Source organism: Diorhabda carinulata, chromosome 5 (genome assembly GCF_026250575.1).
Source record: "Diorhabda carinulata isolate Delta chromosome 5, icDioCari1.1, whole genome shotgun sequence".
NCBI lineage: Eukaryota > Metazoa > Arthropoda > Insecta > Coleoptera > Chrysomelidae > Diorhabda > Diorhabda carinulata.
Window position 1 is genome coordinate 15450234 of NC_079464.1, and position 20428 is coordinate 15470661.

General features: G+C 31.8%; 1 protein-coding gene across 4 annotated transcripts in view; it reads right to left on the bottom strand.

Annotated features, from left to right (window-relative positions):
* LOC130893764 (RING finger protein nhl-1) overlaps window positions 1-18729 on the bottom strand; it is a 38436-nt gene extending 19707 nt beyond the window's left edge. For 2 of the 4 annotated variants that reach the window (XM_057800110.1, XM_057800108.1), the window contains exons 1-2: window positions 18505-18729; window positions 14292-14399 (exon numbers count right to left, since the gene is read on the bottom strand). The gene's annotated coding sequence lies outside the window, so the exon portion shown is untranslated. Of the gene's footprint in view, window positions 1-4287; window positions 4513-14291; window positions 14400-18504 lie in introns of those variants that run through there. The other 2 variants (XM_057800111.1, XM_057800109.1) reach the window with 2 other exon arrangements.
* Between the last annotated feature and the right edge of the window lie 1699 nt (window positions 18730-20428).

Consider the following 20428-nt stretch of genomic DNA (forward strand, 5'->3'; position numbering starts at 1 on the left):
TAAATTATCAATTGATGACAAAGATTGAAAAGGATTTACTGAAAGGCAATTCTACATCGTGTGGTAACCACTGTTAAATTGCTTGTTGAACTTGGTTTACCTTTGAGAGGTCACAGGTAGCATTATTCATTCCACATGAAGTTGAAATATAAAGTCTACTTATCTCATCAGATCTACGATGAGATTTAAACCTTCGCAGCAACAAACCTAAAAGAAACTTGATACACCTAAGAAACTCATAACTTTGGACTCAACAACCGTTTTAGAGTCACGTAGACCACTTGACTTTAGTCATAGTATTAAGAATGGATCTAATTAATATTCAGTCTATATGCAACAAAACAGACGAGTTGTATTTGTTTTTGGAGAAATTGGAGTTTCCGTAGATTTGCTATTACTGAACATTAGCTATATGCAAATGAACAAGTTTTTATTGAAAAATATTCAGTTATTAACAGATGTGACAGGGGTAATTCAACTTACGTCGAAGCCCTGATTTTGTCGGCAAGGACTGTATTAAATTATGATTTGTCACTAGAAGAAAATACTTTTGCTTTTTCCATAATTTACAACAAAATAACGATTCATATATAATTTATATCTATAGACCTCCTCAAAAGAATATTCATTATTTTTTCGAGAATCTCGAATCGAAATTTACTCGACGCTCTGTCTACTAAGAGCAGAAAAGTGAGTCATTTCAGCTTAAACTGCACGTGGATTGACCAATCCAAATTACTAAAGCACTTCCTCAATTCTAGATTACATAGTTTCCGATTTCCTACCCCATAATGTGAATCACAAAGTAATTAATTCAGGTCTTCCTGACCATGAAGCATTTTTCGCTGAATGTGTAATACCTTGTAAATGAAATACAGTCAGTTATTGAGGATTTTCTCTAAACAAAACTTCACCAAATCTCATAACTTATGTTTACCAAATGATTGGATTTATCTTTCTGCAGATATTGACTCTAAATTTTTGTTTGTTTGTATCTTACCTTGAATGTAGAAAACACTGGTACGAAGTAATGGTAAAGTTTCGAGGAATTCACCAGTTGACCTTAAGGTAGATACAGTTTTAGGTTGAATTCATTAATGATATCACAGAATTACGAATTAATGGTAAATTCAATTTATTTGTGAATGACATCTGGAGTGGTCCAGATATACAAGCTTTACATTCTACCATGAGCAAAGATCTCATTGCTATTGAGTCCTAGTCTGACACGGGCTCTATTTAAACACTGAGAAAACCTTAGTTTTATTCTACAAAGGAGTTTTTCAACTAAAACCACTCAACAATGACTTCATAAATACGATCATCAAATTCGATCCAGTTCCTTGATCTACATATCGAAGGTGTTTTTCATTTGGAGAAAAAATTATCCTCTGCTTGTTTTGTCATTAAATCTTTATCTAAACAGCTTGATACTGGTATTGCTTTAGAACTTACTACTCGTTGTTCGAATCGTATCTTCCTTATGGTTTACTTTTCTGAGGGTCCTCTTCGAATCTATCTTCAAATTACATTTGGTTTGAGCAGTAGAACGCATTGCGGATTCTATTTAAAAAAATATAAAATTTCAACTTCCCCGCTCTTTTCATTCATGCATACCCTACTAGAAGAAAGACTTTGGACATTATTATTAATTGTTCAATTCGCTACGTTCAGAATTAATCAATATTATTAAACCAACTTAATATTTTATAATATCTAAATTAGAAAAATACGATACTCTTGATGATCCGCTAGATGGAAGATGTTTTGACTTCATTTCCACCGAAGCTTGATACTTGAAAGAGAATACTGAGTTTTGAATGATTTATGTTTGGATATAGCGCTGTGAAGAGGTCAGTGCTACCAAGAGTATATGCAGGATTATAAGTCAAGAGACTAGGGATGAGTCCTAACATCAAGCACAGTTGGTTGGCAATAAAACTGCTAACAGTTGCAAGAGGTCGTTTCTTTCTTTGACTTGGTTTAACATATAAACACTCTAATGTTTCATAAACCAAAGTTAGTTGTAAAAAGAGTAACACCAGGTTCAGTCAAAGCTGATGCTGTTTTTGTCCTTGAAAAGTTCTCTTCCAGAGAATCATACAAGTAAACATGAAAAACAGTTAAAGAATAAACACAAGAAGTGACTGACGAATATGTCATTATGTCGATAAGTATACCACGTATACAAAAAGAAGATGGTGAAATGAGGATGGCTGTAGAGCAGCTTGAATCAATGAAAAACTATAGAAAGTGACAAATTTCAATTTAAAGAAGAAGAAATAAATATATTAAAAAGCTGGAAAAAAATTTGATAATGAGATTCTGTCCTCAATTGAGGATGGAAATTTGCAATGAAGTTTGTGATACAATTATTCTGAACTAGAAAAAAAAAACATATTTTTAACATTTTACAGAATTTATTTGGTGTTCAAGACGATTAACTTTCAAGAAGTCACATTAAAAATCTAACCAAAAATGATTCAAATGAGTTAAAACTCTATGGTGATATCCTGAATTTCTTAGATAGACCGGACGTAAAATCTTTTTTACAATTCCAGTTTTCGAGGCTTTGATAAGAATAAAACAATCCGCACGACTTTTATAAAATCACTTACATAAAAAGTGACTAATTGGAACAAACTGATAGTCACTTTTCCTGCTCAAAAAAAATTATTCAGCCTTTAGTTTTGACTCTACCACAAGTGAATATTAAGAATAAGCTACAGGTTTTATGATTTTATTATAATTGAATTCAAACTGCTATTATTTTCCACGGATACTCTACTATCTTTTATAGACAATGAGAAATTGAGAAATGTTTTGAAAGGGTCACTAGAAATTAATATTAGTACAGCCATTCAAGCTTAAAATCGACCGAAACTTCACAATTTTAAAGGCATTCATCGATCTTCTTGCAAATTTGGAATTAAGTTCATCTTACTCTCCTTTTCAAACCTGACTTGGTCGCAAAGTATGCTTTTTATTTTTAAGGGGTGAAAATCACCCCTTACTCCAATAAATTCAAAACTAAAGAATTAAAGCAGTAATGGATTATAGTTATGTTCAAATATAATAAATGTTGTTTGTTTTGTATCACGACTTCAATATTTTGATATTTTACAGCTCACCTACCCTCAAAAACAACCCCTCATACAAAGATTATTTAAAAGATGTGGTAAAAAACATGAAATTTTTTTTATTTTGGATCGTAATAGGAGAATTTTTTTTCTTCAAGTATAAGAAATCTGACCCTCAATATTTTTAATAATGTAACCACCAAAAACCACCCCTCAGAATGGAAAAAACTGCAAATTACTAAATGGAAGCAGTTATAGGGCATGTTCAAACATGTGAAATGATTGTTGTTTTTTTACAATATGAGTAATATTTCTACTTTTTATGTGTAACTACCCTTTAAAACTACCCTAATACAGTTATTTAAAAAACGGCTGAAAGTACGAAATCATTTTATTTTCGATTTTGAGTAGAAAAAATATATATAATTTAAATATAACAAACCTGATATATAAGTTTTTAATTTAATTAAATCCCTTAAAACTACTCCTTATCACAGAAATTACGGAAAAATTTTTTTGAAAGCTTAAAGTAATGGATTTCGTTAAGAAAATGAATTGTTGCTTCTGATATAATGAAATATTTCTACAATTTTTTTTCGTGATTTTCCAGTATTTTTTTTTCCAGTTACTTATTTTCGTCATAACTCGCTTAATTTTTATGCTAGACGGTTTAATAAAAGCTCATTTTAAAGGACTGAAAAAGTATTTTAAAAATGTTCATCACAATTTTTTACAAAAAATTGATCGTTTTACTGTTATTTGAGCTCAAACCTCTGCATAAATTTACGAAAAATAAAAAATTGGCTTTCAATGACTCATAAGTTGCTGAATATTATTTAAAAAATTTAATTTAAACTGACTAATTCCTTTTTTTTTAAGTTTCAATTTTGATAAGAATAATTTTTTCTAGAAAATGAGTTTTTCATGAAAAAATGTCAAAAAACGTGGTTTCACTCCTGGTGTAGAAGCATACATTGGCACCAAATTAGGTTTGTTATTTGCATCATTTTTGAACTTCTGTCAAAATTTCAAACTAATCCATGAAGGTCTTTAAAATTGCGAGGTGATTTGCTTGGTTCACTGTACTGTATACGAAGGCTTCTTAATTTAACATTGCTGAATCAATTTAATACTACAACTAGGTTTAAAATAAAAAGATGGATAGCGAAATAAACGAAGCAAAAAATGCGCAAACATAAATTCTAACCTTATAATGTATCGCCTTCTTTATACTAAAATTGAAAACTAGTCACTGGAGTTGAAACATCACTAAATGCAAAATTAACTTTAAAGAACATAAACGTAGCTGCGAAGTATAATTTTCACGAATTTCGTTCTCGCTCTTGCATTAAAAACTCATGAAGTTTAAAAATAGTAATACCGGATAATCATTAGTTGAACGTTTATTTTAAGATTCTCTACAGTGTACTGAGAGCATAGAGCATTTGTCCACCGTATATATTCCCCTCTAGCGATTTTACAAAAAAAAATACTAATGCGAAATTACACGTAATTCCTCACGCTGATTTAAATACATTCAAAACCATTTTTTATCATCACAAGTGCGTAGCACAAAGGGAAATTGAGGATTTTAGTCGAGAAAAACTGTTTTTAAAAACTTGCTGTAAAGTCGTCTGGACTATTCTAGATGTAACTGGGAATATTTTTCTGTCAACCATATTATCCATATACAATACGATCTATATGTATGGTATTTAGATTTTGAATAACCCCATAAGAAGTAATCGAGCGGAGTCACATCGGGGGATCTAGCCGGCCATTTGATCAATCCACCCATTGGGAAAACCTCGTTTAAATAATTGATAACTGTACGTGCAAAATGCGGTGGAGCTCCGTCTTGTTGGTGGTAAATTTGGATGATTAACACCAGGAGAAAGTCTTTGTAATGTAGACACTAAGAAGTTAATAAAAAATCTAGATAAAGCTCACTATGAATTGTACTTTCAAAAAAATTAGGGACAATAATTTATGTTGGTGATATCAGCCTAAACGTTAACGTTTTTAGGATATTGAGAATGAGTCTTATACATCCAGTGAGGATTTTCTCTTCTCCAATTTATGAACTGCAGATCTGCGATCATTCTATCCATTATCAATTCATAGAATTCTTGTCTTCTATCAGGATCATCTCCATTCAACTCCTGAACCAACTGAACTTTGTAAGGTTGGTAATTTTTATGCAAAGCTCTCAAAATCGATGATGATACTGATTTTCCTCAATCTCTAGAAGTACGTCTAGCTGTTTTTCAGTAAATCGAACATTTCTACCTGGTTTTTCAATTTTCCTAACTGTAGACTGTAGACTGCGAAACGTGTTGACCACCAGGGTATTTATTATTAAAACTTTCAGAAACCCCCTTTTGAGTTCTTATTACCACAACTCTTTTTAAGTCATTTTTTAATCATAGAGACAAGCTGAAACATGTTAACACAAATGTAAACTATTAGAGACTCAAAAACAAGGGAAGTAACTAAGCATAATACGCATGGCTATAAAATCATAAGGAAAATCTTATAGGAATAAGAAAAATGATTCATAGGACCATATACGATTACAAAGTTGTTGAGTAATAATAAGGTAGAAGTTATCGATAAAAACCACAAAAAATCAGAAGTACACATCAAATAATTAAGAAGACCTCAGAATCCGAATGACGGAGACCAAATTGAAAATCAACAAAAAAAAAATAATCCAAGAAGTAAACTTCAACCAATAAGTACGCAACTATTTTAGATTAAAGTCTGATCGGTGGAAGTCTTCAATCACGTGACTTGATCTCCGATTTATCAAACACATATTTTCTGCTTACTATCTTCTATCAATATAAATCAAACAACAATCATAATTAAAACGTCTATTATTTAATTCTCGGACAAATGAGTTATAATTAAATTTAATACGGGCACAAATATTATACTGACATCTTTTGGTAACTTTAAATACCTTTAAATACTTTAAAATGACAGCAACCTACTAGATTCATATCAATTGTTTATTTCGCTCTTTGACTAATATTTTAGTATCTTCGAAGATTTTTTCCTGATGTTTCAAAACAGATACAAGAATACCTGATTATTTCTAAAGTATATTTTAAATTTCTTTAATTTCTTACTTCTTAGACCTTTTGATACGTTTATGTTTCATATCATATTTTGATAAAGACTTAAAGAAAAGTCGTAACGTCAAATTTTTAATTATCTTTTAAAAATTATTGAAAAAACTAATTTTGAAACAGAAGAGACCTTAAATCAAGAACATTTAAGTATATTTAAGTATATTTTAATAGACTAGACAATATTGTTAATTTAAAAGTTGGATACCTGAAGAAATTTTCAAAATAACCCCTGTGGTCATACAAAATGTTGTTCGAGAACTCCAAAATCGATTATTATCAAGAAGTGAATGGTCATCATTTTGAACATCATTTAATTTAAGTAAAGTACATTCCAACAAGGTAGCGAACGATCCCCTTTCTTATTTAAAATGTTCCATTGAGGAGGTGTTTATAATTCAGAGGGGGTGCTAATAATTGTCAATTTAAGAATAAAAATCGACTTGTTCCAGGTTTTCTTCACATACTATTGATTTGAATTCAATCTATAAATATGGACTGCATTTGAATCATTTATAATATTATTATACAGGGTTTCATGAGCAACTTTTCATACACTAATAAAAAGTGTCAAATCTCCTTCCTTAATAATATATAGGGTGATTTGTGCAAATTTTCTATAAATTTTAATTGTTTATACAGCTCATTTGATTTTAAAACTTTTCTCGTGATGTACAGGGAGAGTTTTTAAGTTGTGGATTTGTGTAAGAATTTGTTAATTAACGCGATAAACCTCCTGAAAGTTCTAAGACCTTGAAGTTGGTGGAGTAGCTCTGTGGGCGAGCCTAACAAGGACAAGAACATGGAGTGAAGCTAAGAAACAACTTAAAACGTTCGGTGGGGCAAAAAAACAACTAATGGAAACTGGCCCAGAGTCTGGCCGAATTTAAATATACAAATATTGCATTCCAAATTTCTCTGGTCGATTTACTACACCAAAAGGTCATTTACTTTCTATCTGGCCGAATTTATCATACCAAAAGATCATTTACTTTCTATCTGGCCGAATTCACCACACCAAAAGGTCATCTACTTTCTATCTGGCCGAATTTACCACATTAAAAGGTCATTTAGTTTCTATCTGGCCGAATTCACCACACCAAAAAGTCATATACTTTTTATCTGGACGAATTCACCACACCAAAAGGTCATCTACTTTCTATCTGGCCGAATTTACCACATTAAAAGGTCATTTACTTTCTATCTGGCTGAATCCACTACACCAAATGGTCATTTACTTTCTATCTGGCCGAATTACCACACCAAAAGGTCATTCAATTTTTAGTTGACCGAACTTCCCATATCAAAAGATCATTTACTTTCTATCTGGCCGAATTTACTACGCCAGAAGCTCATTTACTTTCTATCTGGCCGAATCACCACACCAAAAGGTCATTTACTTTCTATTTGTCTGAATTTACCACATCAAAAGAAGCAACTTAAAACGTTCGGTGGGGCAAAATAACGACTAATGGAAACTGACCCAGAGTCTGGCCGAATTTACATATACAAATATTGCATTCCAAATTTCTCTGGCCGAGTTTACCACATCAAAAGGTCATCTACTTTCTATATGGCCGAATTTACCACACCAAAATATCATTTACTTTCTATCTGGCCGAATTTACCACACCAAAAGATCATTTACTTTCTATCTGGCCGAATTTACCACATCTAAAGGTCATTTACTTTCTATCTGGCCGAATTCACCACATCAAAAGGTCATTTACTATCTATCTGGTCGAATTTACCACACCAAAAGGTCCTCTACTTTCTATCGCCCTGAGTGGGATGATGTTTGAAAGGTCTCATTTTAAACGTTATTGTTTTTCTTTATGTTTGGTGATTTAGCATTATGATTTGTGATTTGTCACATTGATTATTTTATTATTAGCATAATTTTGGATTGATTCTGGATTTATTGTTGCTTACTAATCATTAAATATGTATATATTGACAGGACTATATAATAAATAATGTTGATATATAGAATTTAAAACGACCACGCCACTGAAGAAAAAAGATGATAAAAATACCCGTGACGAAGGTTTATTTTATATCCAGGTAAATTTAGACTAGAGTTCCTAGAGGAGACGCGAAAGTGGGGAAAATCGGGTGTGCTATTTTATATTTTGACGAGGCTAAACCCACTTGTGTGAAAATACAGTTTGTCCCTATTTTTGAAGGTTTAACAACCTTCATCGGAATGTGTCGTCCATATTTTTTGTTTTAAAATAAATACAAAGATATTTCTTCATTAATATATATGAGATATTTTAAGAAAAAATTGAGAAATCAAAATATAAAGATCTGAAATATTTTATTCGTTCACAAAACTTTTATATGAAACAGAATGTGTTTACTAAGAGAACAAGAAAGAAAAAATGAAAATAATATTTTATGTGTAATGGTAAAACAATCATTCCACAAAAGTAACTTATATTATTTCATATGTACCTATATTTTTCTTTTTTAAATATTCAAATATATTTAAAATAACTTGCAGTGTTTGTATATCTAAATATTTATTATTAAATTCTCACTACACTGTGCAATTTCATTGTCTTCATTCGTCCATGGTATAAAGAACTTTATGAATTAAATGAATCTCACCAAACGACCCCACTGCTTATCGCAGACAGGAATATTTCGAAGAAATTGTGTACATACGCCTTCCGACAGCTTGATTTTTGAAGCTGACTATATGAAAGAAAAATTTTTGACTCAGCTATTGAACACGTAGGACTAAATAGTTATTATAATTTATACAATATTTTTGCCAAATAACATGAAGGTAGATCTTATTACACTCGAGATGTTCGAGTGGCGCCTGCCGTGTGGAAATGTCGGTGGATATTGATCTTGAGATTCTTTAGGTTGTAGTATTCGAAAAACACGTGCCTTGGTAGCTGATTCCACAGGCTTGCACTTCTCCAAAGAAAGGAGACCGAGAAACCGATTAAATTATGTTCTGGACGTCTGCAACTGAGATCTGTGTTCAAGAACCACGACTGCCTTTCGAGTAGGTCTTGCAAAAACTGCTCCAAAAGGTATTATATACGCTTGGGAGCTGAGCTCCAAATATGCGAGCAATTTTCCACAGATAGACGAATCTGGGCCTTGTAGAGGATTAGAAGCTGTAGCGGAGTAGTTTGATGTGAAGTTGCCTTAGCTAATTAGGCTATGTGACTATGTCTGGACATACTCTCAGCCTCATCAGGGTTGAATGTTTTCAAAATCGATTTCAATGATGTTGATCTTTGGGTGTTCATTGATTATTGTAGCGGCTGATTTGTGTGTGCTATCGTCGTCGAAGTTATAACTCGGGTTTGAAGTTTGCAGATCTCAACCTTTCTGAGTTGTGCCTCTCGATAGTGACCTGCATAGATCGGACTTTGAGAAAACTGCTGAGCAAAATTGAATTTACAAAAAAATAAATTGGGTAGCGTTCTCAGACAAAAGACGGAGAAGACACGAACAAATTTATTTAATTTATTGAATCGCGCTTTAATTTGTTGGGTTCAGTGATAGGCAACAGGGTCTATCTTTTTGCAATTTGATTTCAGAAGTGAACAGATAATTGAACTTGGAAAGTATTCAAAATATTGACTAAAAAATTTTACTAATACCATTGCAAGACTAATAAGTAAAAAACGATAACTTTTATTATTTGTTATTGTTAATTTTTAAAACATGATTGATGAAAAACCTGGTTTTTACTTTTGTTTCTAGGATATAATGATGGACCCAAATTTCTATAGCTTATTCGCTTGGATTGTGTATGAAGACATCCAAACATGCCTTAAAATTTTTGATAAGAACGAACTTTTAACCAATGTTTAAAAATCGCGGCACATACCTTGCAAATAGCCTTTTCATACGAGGGTTCTTTCATTAGTACTTATCTTACAAGGTGAAAACAAAAATTTCGGTATATTTGACCCAGGAATGCTCCAATTTCATTAGTAGTTTTAGTTTAGTTAGTTTTATAGAGGAGTTTACAATTTACAATAACCTAAGAAATTGCATGAATCTAAATTTGAAAAAAACGGTAGTAATTCGATCAAATTAGCAATGAAGTGAACCGTGCGTTATCATTCCTCTTAGCTCCTTTTATCATTGTCCATCTACAGTTTTTTATTAAAAATTTCTCATTTATTCGACCGTCCATGGAAAATATTTAACTATCATAATGCACCAAATTTAATAAACCATCTTCAATTCAACTTCATTCATAATTTGTATGCAACTTGAACATTTATAGTTTTTTTTTATGAAAAACAGAAAAAAATTCTACATTAGTAAAGAAAATCGCTCAAAATTTTTCAGAAATCTACCTCAACAGAAATTAAATATGAAGTTTATAGAGGGGTTTCCACTAATAATTATCTGTGCGTTGGTGTCAGTTTACGAAAAAAATGTTTTTTTTTAATAAAATCCAATTTCTTTGTTTTAAATGTACCTAATGAACGTATTATTGTTTTTAATCTTCATAAATTGTATAAACGAGAAAGTTGATAAAGAAATCAGTATCAGTATTAATAACAATATGAAAAAAAATCGCGACGTTTTTTAAATTTTTTCAGAATAATGAGTTTCGAAGGTTATTACCGGGCTGATGGACAGTGGATTCACGATCTTGGACCCGAAAATATTCCTAAGGAAGAATTGATTGTAAATTAAATGGTATCTACTCCTCTTATATTGTTAAGTGATGTTTTGGTTTGCCGAAAAAACCCGTGACCCTTTAATATAGTTACTCCTCTCAAATAAAGTGACCTACGTAAAGATTGTTGGTTGTGAAATCAATTTATGGCGTCAAATAATAGGGTTCCAATCCAAAAAATTAAAATCTGAATATAGAAATCAACTCCTCGTTAAAAAATAATAGGGGCTTACGTTTAACCTTTTTTTCGTACTGTCAATGACCCTAAAACAACAGTTGTCAATAATTTGGTGTTTTTCGCAGTGTGTCCACACTGGGACAATCTTCGCCTTCTTTGAAACATGAATCCATTGATTGGTCTCCAAAAACTCATTAAGACTGCGCTTAAACAGCGTCAAACACTGCTCTGAAGTGGTCTCTTGGTTATGTTTATTATCCGTAGTAAGCAAATCTGGCACTCATCGCACCGACAGCTTTCTCGTGCTGGATATCACCCACGCAAAGTTTTAATTAAGTTCTGAATTCTTTTTCTCGATACCAAACACATAAACAATTTTCTATTGACTAATACTAATACTTCTTGTTACCATTTCTTCAAACTACTCTTGTACATTGTAAGGAAATTAGTAGAAAAAGAACTGTTCCTGATATTCACTGATTTGAAATCAGACTTTGACTCGGTCGCTATAAGAATAATATGAACGATACTAGAAAAATAGTGAAAGGAAGAGAAGATTTGTTAACCTCAAATAAGTATTCGAATCCTAAATTATTGATTGCATACCTTTAATAAAACATAAAAAATAGAAAAATTTTAAGCTCTTAGCGACTATTTTTGATATTTTAGACCATTATACAATAAAAAAATTTGTATATCCAATTTCTAAAAAAAAAACATTGTTTTTGTTTTTCATATTATTATCTTGATTAATGGATATATTTGGATTATTTTATTCATAAAAACAATCTGTTGATCTTTTTTAAAAATATTTGCGTCGGTTAAGTCCCACATACGAATCGTAAAATTTGAAAATAAACATCATTCTCTAAGAATAAATTTGAAAATTACTCAAGTCGTAGCAGACTATTGCTATATTTCAAAAGCTTTCACACAATTCGTTAATGTTTTCATCAATTTTTACCACGCTATTCAATAGTTTCGTATTTTAACTTCCACAATTCTAATTTAAGTGAATATCCAAGTAGTTTCTGAAAATTCACTCAACACTTTTTAAATGACCACAAGATTCGGTGACTGAAGCAGAGCTGTCAAAAAAATTAGAAACTGAAAAACATAATTCGAAAAAATTTTAATGCATGATACGTTTTATAGTTATTATTTTGATTCTTCTTTGTTACTACAGCCTATTGTGGGTCTTTCCTAAATTTTCTTTCTGTCTAAAGCTTCCCTCTTCAGAAAACCGATTATGTCTTCTGTGTCTTCTTCTTACTACTTTATCCAGATTTTCCAATTTACCTTCCCTCTTCAAAGTTGATTTCAAATACCTTTCTAAGCATTATCTGTTCATTCATTTGCATTATGCATCGCAGTCTTTGTACTCTTACAAATTCCAAGATCTGTAGTTCCTTGTATTTTTTATATAGTTCCTGATTATTCCTTATTTGTCATTGGCCATTTTTTAACGGGGTTTACCCACGATCTATTGTAGTAGAGAAAGTTTGATCAGGTCGTATCCTATTGATTGCAAGAATGATAATATTGCTAATGATCAAAGTGGAATAGGTTGTTTTCTTCTACATGTTATTATATTAGATAATTGTCTAATTCTACTTCGACAATTATCTCTTCGTCTTCATTTTCTTCTTGTAGAATATCTATTGTCAATTTCAATTGATTCTTCATTAATATCATAAATATCATTATCTTTTGTATTTGTTTCAATATTGGAGCAATTCTGACCTTGATAATTGATGCATACTTAATCCCACTTTTTGACAACCACAATTCATTTTGCATTTACAAAAAATAGTATTAAGCAGTTTTTCTGTAGCAGGCGGGAGTAAAGTTTGAATTGACTCCAAAAATTATCTGTTAATTTCCAAGCCCATCCTTCTGGGTCCAGTTCATTGCCTAGCTACATTTGAACTTGATGATACACCCGATACAAATGTTGAAAGGTAGAAGGAGATGTTGGAGACAGACAAGACAACTGTTTTATTGTTCCATGCAGATTTTTCAAATCTCAAATAACTATATTTACAATGGAATCAATTTGTTTTGGTGTACCATACATTACAGGAAGAAAACGAATTCCATTTGTAACGATGTCGTGTGAAGAAGAGTTAATCTTTGTAAATACTTCTGCGCAATCAATTAAATCATTACGTTTTTCGAACAATTTAAATACCGATAATTAACCTTTTAAAAATTGCTGATGTAGTATCTCAACCAGTTATTGCATGTAAAAATAAAACATTTTGAGTTTGAAATTTCGGATATGTAGTCAGACTTTGTGATGAATATATTATTGATTATAATTGAGCTCCCGCAGGTTTCAAAATGTGAATAATTTTGTCATTTGGAGTCCGTGCAGTCAGTAATATCAACAAATCAACATCTTCGCCAACAACGACAGGTGTATTTGAACTTTTCCATTGTTTTATTGCTGTTTCAATTATAAGGAGATGTAAATAACACAAACCAATAGTTTCTTAGTTTCATTTATATTTAGGGATGAGTCGAGAATCGAGAATCGAAAAATTTTGGTATCGACACATCTCTATTTATATTGAACGTCCGATGATGTGTACAGGCATTTTAGTGCATATTATGTAAAATATGAATGATTAAAACGATGATATCTCACGATTGGTGAGTTGTAAGAGAAAAAGTAACCAGACCATTTTTGTAGAGAACTGTATGATCTACAAATTTGTCTAATCTATTTTAGTGATAATACTTACCGTTTTCGAGAAAAATGGAAAAAACTTTAATTTTATACTTTTGACCTTGATTAAAATTTTTTGCAGAAGTAAGATATGCCAATTTTTAGCTCTATGCGAATTTTGGGTCAGTTATAACTTATTTCTATCTATTTGGCTTCAAATTATCAAATTTTCAATCATATTTAACCATATATAACATTACATTTAGCTGACAGTTGCGTTTGTTATATCGTTCCATTTCTAACTTTTAATAAATGAAAGTCTAGGCAGAGGTTTTGAACGATAAATTTTTCGGAATTTTCAGCGAAATCGGTTTGACCGTTCTTGAATTATAAATAATGAAACTAACACGACTTTCTTTTATATACAGATAAATTTTTCTTGAAGTTTAAACTTGAAAAGCATTTCTATGTTGTGATCGTTGTAAAGGATTTTTTTTATATATTTTTATATTATATATGTACGTCAGCCAAATAAAAATAACTGATGTTACTTTTGACTTACCGTGTATTTATATCGTTAAATTGAACTAGTTGGTAGTTGGCACTGTTATCCGAGGCCCCGAAGGGCTGTAACTATCAACTGTTTTCTGTTAGAAGTTCGGTTGAAAAACTGAAAAAAAATTATTTAATATTAAACATACATAATAGTTCAATCGAAATTAGCACCGTTACTACAAAGGCGACGGCACTTATTATACTTATTTTTAATGTAACGTATTTTATTAATGATTTATTTTGCTTCTTCTGGAAGTGTATTCACTGAATATTTTGTTACTAATAGGTTTAATCGATTTTTTATGCTCTTAAATTGTTTATCATTCATCTACAATAAACTTTTTAATAGACGTCTTAATATAAATGAAAACTTAAATTAACAATTTACAGTATGAAAATATTATCTCCCTCTGAATTATAAGTACCCCTCTCGAAAATTCCAAATAAGAAAGGGGGTCGCGTGGCATCTTGTTGGAAAGGGATTTTAGTCCTCTGTTTTAAATTTGGTGCAATTGTAACTGAGAAAATTAATTTACCTACTCCATGTTCAGAATTAGTTAAGGGCTCAATAGTTTACAAAGCAAAAAATGCACAATCACTCACCAATTGGTATCAAATTGATATAATTTTTTCCCGCATTACGCAATAATTTGAGGGCGTATTTACTGGAAAGTGCTTTCTACTCTGTAAACGACCTCTATTCTAATAATAATATGAATAATTATATATATATACATGGAAAGCCACCTAAAACGATGGGCCAGTATGGCAAATGAAGGTATCTGGGTGGAAATATTGATTCATAGTATTAACATTTGGCTTAATAGAAAACATAAATGTATAAACTATTACCTAACACAGCAACTCACTCATAGCTTATGTTTACCTTTTTAAAATGTCCGGAAGTGAAATATATTGCATATCATACCTTTTTTGTATATCAGAAATGGCAGAAAAAACGTAGACCACCCAGACAATAAATCGGGAACTTGTTGCCAGATAATATCGTTCATAAAATGATATTTAACGAGAACGTCTGGAAAACTTGATAAGGTGATGAAGATAATAAACAGAACGATCTAGTAGATTAACTAAGATAATTACAAGCGAAATGTCAAAGTAATACTTGAGAGAGAAATGCTTTTGTGTTAAAAAATTGTTACAATTTGTAGACAAAAGCTTGTAAAAACTAAATTGATTTCAATTGGCAAGTGATGGTGCATTTTTTTGCATTGTAAAATATTGAGCCCTTAACTAATTCTGAACGTGGAGAAGGTAAGTGAAGGTCGGGCTTTGCGTTCCTAGATTCGACTCAATAAAGGCATAATAGACTGTTGAGGAGGTGGATAAGTTATTTGGAAACTGATCTCTGATAAGGCGGCAACATGTAACCCCCATTTCAATTTTATAGATTCAACGACGTCATTAGTGGTGTTATTTAATAAAAAAAGCAGCAATGTATTTTTATATGATTATAATTTAGTTTAAAAAACGTTGAGACAGAAGATTAGAATCGCACCATGATTTGAGGGTGATTAGGTCACTAGATATGGTCTTATGAAGTGAGATCAGAGTTGTTCCAAAGAAAAACTGGTGACATATTTTACATTTATAAACAGAAGAAACAAAATAGGGCCTAGTACTGAGCCTTGGGACACTCCACATTCTATTAGCTTGCAAGATAACATCGTTGTATCAACCCTTAAAAGAGGTGTTCTCCTGAAACTATAATACATGCAACTTGTCGATTCATATATTATGATTAACACAATCGAAAGCATTAGAAAAACACAAAGTGTTACTAAAAAACCCAAATTGGTGGGTGATATTTTATATTTAAACAGAAATGATGAAAGCTTCTTTTCTGGTGGTTCCGTTATACCGTATGTGAAGAAGCAACGAGGGTGGGTTTAGAGGGTGAAAGTTTCGTCGCAATTCCAGCAGACGAGATGTCTTTTAACGATTATATACGTCACAAAGAAATGTGTATCATCTATTATAATTTTTTCTCATTTAACGATAGCTATAATTTTATTTGCAACTTCTAATGAATAAAACGTTAATTTTGAGAAAGCTTGTATATTTATCTACGCTATTACTTTCTATCCATAGATAAATCGTATAAAAAGTAGACTATACACAATTTTGTCTACCTACGGACAGATGCCGACTTATTATGTATTTACGTAAACTAGATATTTAAATATTCACGTGGTTAATTTTTGTGATTCACTGACACATTTTTGTCTACATTATGCATAGAACTATTTATAAAATGACACTTTTTTACAGACACTTAAGCTACAAAATTTACAGATAAGTGAAAGATAAATAAAATCTATTTACAAGATATTAATTAGAATTGCATATATGTTAGAGGGTCGTACTTATTCTTAAAAATAGATTCGAGTTTAAAACACAAAGTCACCGCTTGATACAAACGATCTACATTCCTCTAGATAATTAAATTTTATAATTATTTGATTCTTCGGCACTTTTCATACATATTCGATATCCTCTTTATATTAATACACAAATAAAAATAGCTAAATTCTTGTAATCGTTAATTTATAAGCAAAAAAAATTAATAGGTAAAATTGATTAAAACATCAATCTTATATGGGGCAAAATGGAAAACAAACGAACAAAAATCGTTTTTCTCCATAATTTCTCTCATAAGCTAATCCGAAACAAAATATGACTCTCAGTGGCGGTGCAACATGACCTTGAAATGCGTATTTTTTTTTAAATTGTCTCCTTAGGACACGTTTTTACATACAGGTCTCAAAACGACCGCCAGGTCAGCGTTGTAATTGAAGGAGAGATAGTTTATGATGTTAATAACCATCCCTAGACAGCAGCGCCGCGTTAAGGCTATTTCAAACACTTAAATCCGTACAAAATTAGTCTCGGTTTCAAGACCTGTATGTAACACCGTGCTTTTGAGAAAATTAATTGTTGTGCTGCTCATTTGGAAATTATTCTTTTCGTCCTTTGTTTTGGCTATGAAATCACCACACGAAAGCAGCTGATCAAATTTGAAATGAATTACAAACAACATCAAAATTTTATGTAGAGATTCTTGATATCTGCAGAATTTCCAATATCCGAAGACAATTTATAACGCACAGCGTGTTACGAGTTGTTTTTACATAAAAGCAAGAATTTTTTTATTTGTTTTCAACGGAGCTCAGATGAAAGTTGAAAAGAATAGTTGTAAATCGAAGGTTCTAATGGAGATACGAAATCGACTATTACGGTCTTTATCAAAATAATCAAGTTCTTTCATTCTTTGTTTTCAATTGATCTAATTTTTGTTTTTTGCCTCATTTTACAAGTCCCTCATTTCCACTGTCCTCAAATCTCTTCCAGACTCCTCCAACTATTTTTTCTTTGGTTTTCTCTCTCTTTTTTCCCACTTTTTTCACCTTCTAGTACTTTTTTCACCCATTAATCTTCTGTCATTTTATCTATATGCTCATTCTGACATTCCTTTATTTGTTCTTCATCTGTACAATCCACATAAGTACATGTGGATTTTCACCCACCCAATATCGCATATTTTATTTATTGACCAAGCCATTGAGCCAGAAATAAGATTCGTCACTGAAGATGATTTTGCAATGAAATTGATCATCTTTTCCAGAGCCCAATCGGAGAACGTACGTCGCTTCGAATGGTCCATCAGCTTTAATTCTTGAATGAGCCTGATCTTGTATGGGTTTAAAGTGAGATCATTACGCAAAATTCGCCATAACTGGTCTTGGCGATGCCCAACTCTTGAGAACGCCATGGAATTGACTGATTTGGATCATTTGCTACGGACGTTTCAACGTTTATAATAAATATGTTGCAAACCTAAGAAATTGACAATATTTTGAGGTTGCGACCATACCAGCCCAATTTAAATGCTATAGATCTTTTCTGAGCATTTATTAAGCAAATAAAATCAGAATTTAAAAAAAAATCATCATTAGAGTGCCAAAATTGTTGACAATATGATTTCAATAATGAAAAAGATTTTTTTAAATTGGAAGCAATTCTTCTTGTGAAAAGTCGATTATAGTGATTTATACAAATCGAATGTAAATAACTCATGGCAGTTCATCATTACGCAAATTTTAAGGATTTAGCCTCAATGTTAAATACTTTAAATTAAAAATTAATTAGAAACTTTGAAAGATATTTTAATAACATGTACTATTTGGCAAGAAACTCACTTTTCCTTCGACACTGATTATTAAGTATGTCACTTTTCGAAATTGTGAAAAAAAATTTAAGCACTTTTTCCAAAATGAAGTTAAGCCGAAATATGCATCACTTTTTGCATGTTAAGAGTCAAGTAGCAACTAACTCACTAAGCTACAGGTAAGTTTAAAATATTTTCAACGAAAAAACGTGTAACGTGGACCACTTGCCAACTTTGCAAGTATTTAAATAGATCTGAGAGATAGATATCTGAAAAGTCTTTTCGCTCCTCTCAGTCGCACTCACTTTAATTCGCTCTATCTTTAAACTCATTCTACCAGGATAGTACATAAATTATCATTATCATAAAATGCATCAGATATAATTTTGTAAATACAAGGGACAGCAAAAAAAATTATTACACATTTTATTATTTGAAAAGTCCCTTTCAACATCTCTAGCAGATTTGAGGTTCTAAATTAATTTCAATGTTTCCAATCAAAATAGTTCACATCATTAGAATACTGAGAGTTTGTTATTAGTTTGTACTATTCCTTTTTAGACGAGGATCATTTTTAAAAATTTCCAGCTCATTATTATAAGGGATTGAGGTAATTATAACTGTCTTTTATTGCATGGGCGTAACCAGGATTCATAATAGGGGGGTACAAACCATGGTCATGATCCATGGGATAAAAAGAAAAGGCAAATGAAAACAAAACTTTGAGATTTTAATTAAATTTAAATTAAAGTAATAACATTTTTCTTGGGTATAAACTAAATTTATCCAAAACTTTCTTCACTATGCAGTCCTGACTTTTCTTCAAAAATTTTCGATGTTCACTCATCAAACGCAATCCAGTGAGTCTATAATCACCCATTGTCCTCTTGAGCCAGGTTTTCAAAAAAAAACATCTGCTAAATTCTTTTTCTTCCACATATTGTACCATAAATCTAATTCTGCAGGGACATCACCCAACTCATAAAATGCCATGAAAGATTCTGCATAATTTTTGAAATCTTTTGACGACAAGTTTTAAGACAAAACTTAACTGGATCCTTGCTAACTTGGACGGTGTTTACAGTTTCAGACAAAACCTAACTGTGTCGACAATCAAGTCTTGTCGCAAACTTTTAAAGGCACTTAATATAATGGAGGAAAACGTTACCAGTGAAGCATCAGCATAGTTAGAGCGACCTTATCAAGACTGATGCCCAATATAGGAGGACATAAGCAGCACAGAAGAGAAAACGCTCATCACGATATCAGTTCAGCGCATTCGATATGATTTAGAAGAACGAGGTAATTGCAGAATAGCTACCAGTAAATAGCTGAAGGAAGTGTATCTGTCGCCGAGCGATAACGACGACGGAGATGCACACCATATCAAAACTGAGGACATAAAGGCGAGTATGAAATGATAACAAATAACGTGGGAGTAATCTGTTAAAAGAAGGCGGATTTACGTGAAAAGTGGATACAGCGTAAACACGACAGTGTCAACTACTACCTAACGCAAATATTATCTGGGCATGGTTGCTCTAGTGAATACAAGTAGAGAAATCCCCGGAAAGCTGAGCTTCTAACCAAGCAGACGAAGAAGCGGAGCATGTCTAGCATTGCACCTGAGACTACGGTCAAGACATTGCTTAGCTCTGAAGATAAATTTAATGCAACGACAACCTTCACTACAAAAGTCCTCCAGGACCTTCGGCGCGAAAAGCGAAATAGGACACTGTGCGAAGCGCCCGGCTATGTAACAGCTATACTGATGCAGAGGAACATAAAAGATTGGGTCATGTCAAGTATCCTTTATCTGATGGAGAGAAAAGTAGGTATTGATGCAGAGTCGTTCCAGAGGATGACCGAATCATGTCGAAAGAAGACAACCGGATCTTGTAGTATGAAAAAGAAGACGACGACGAAGTAGAGAAACTTGTTATCCTGAACCTACA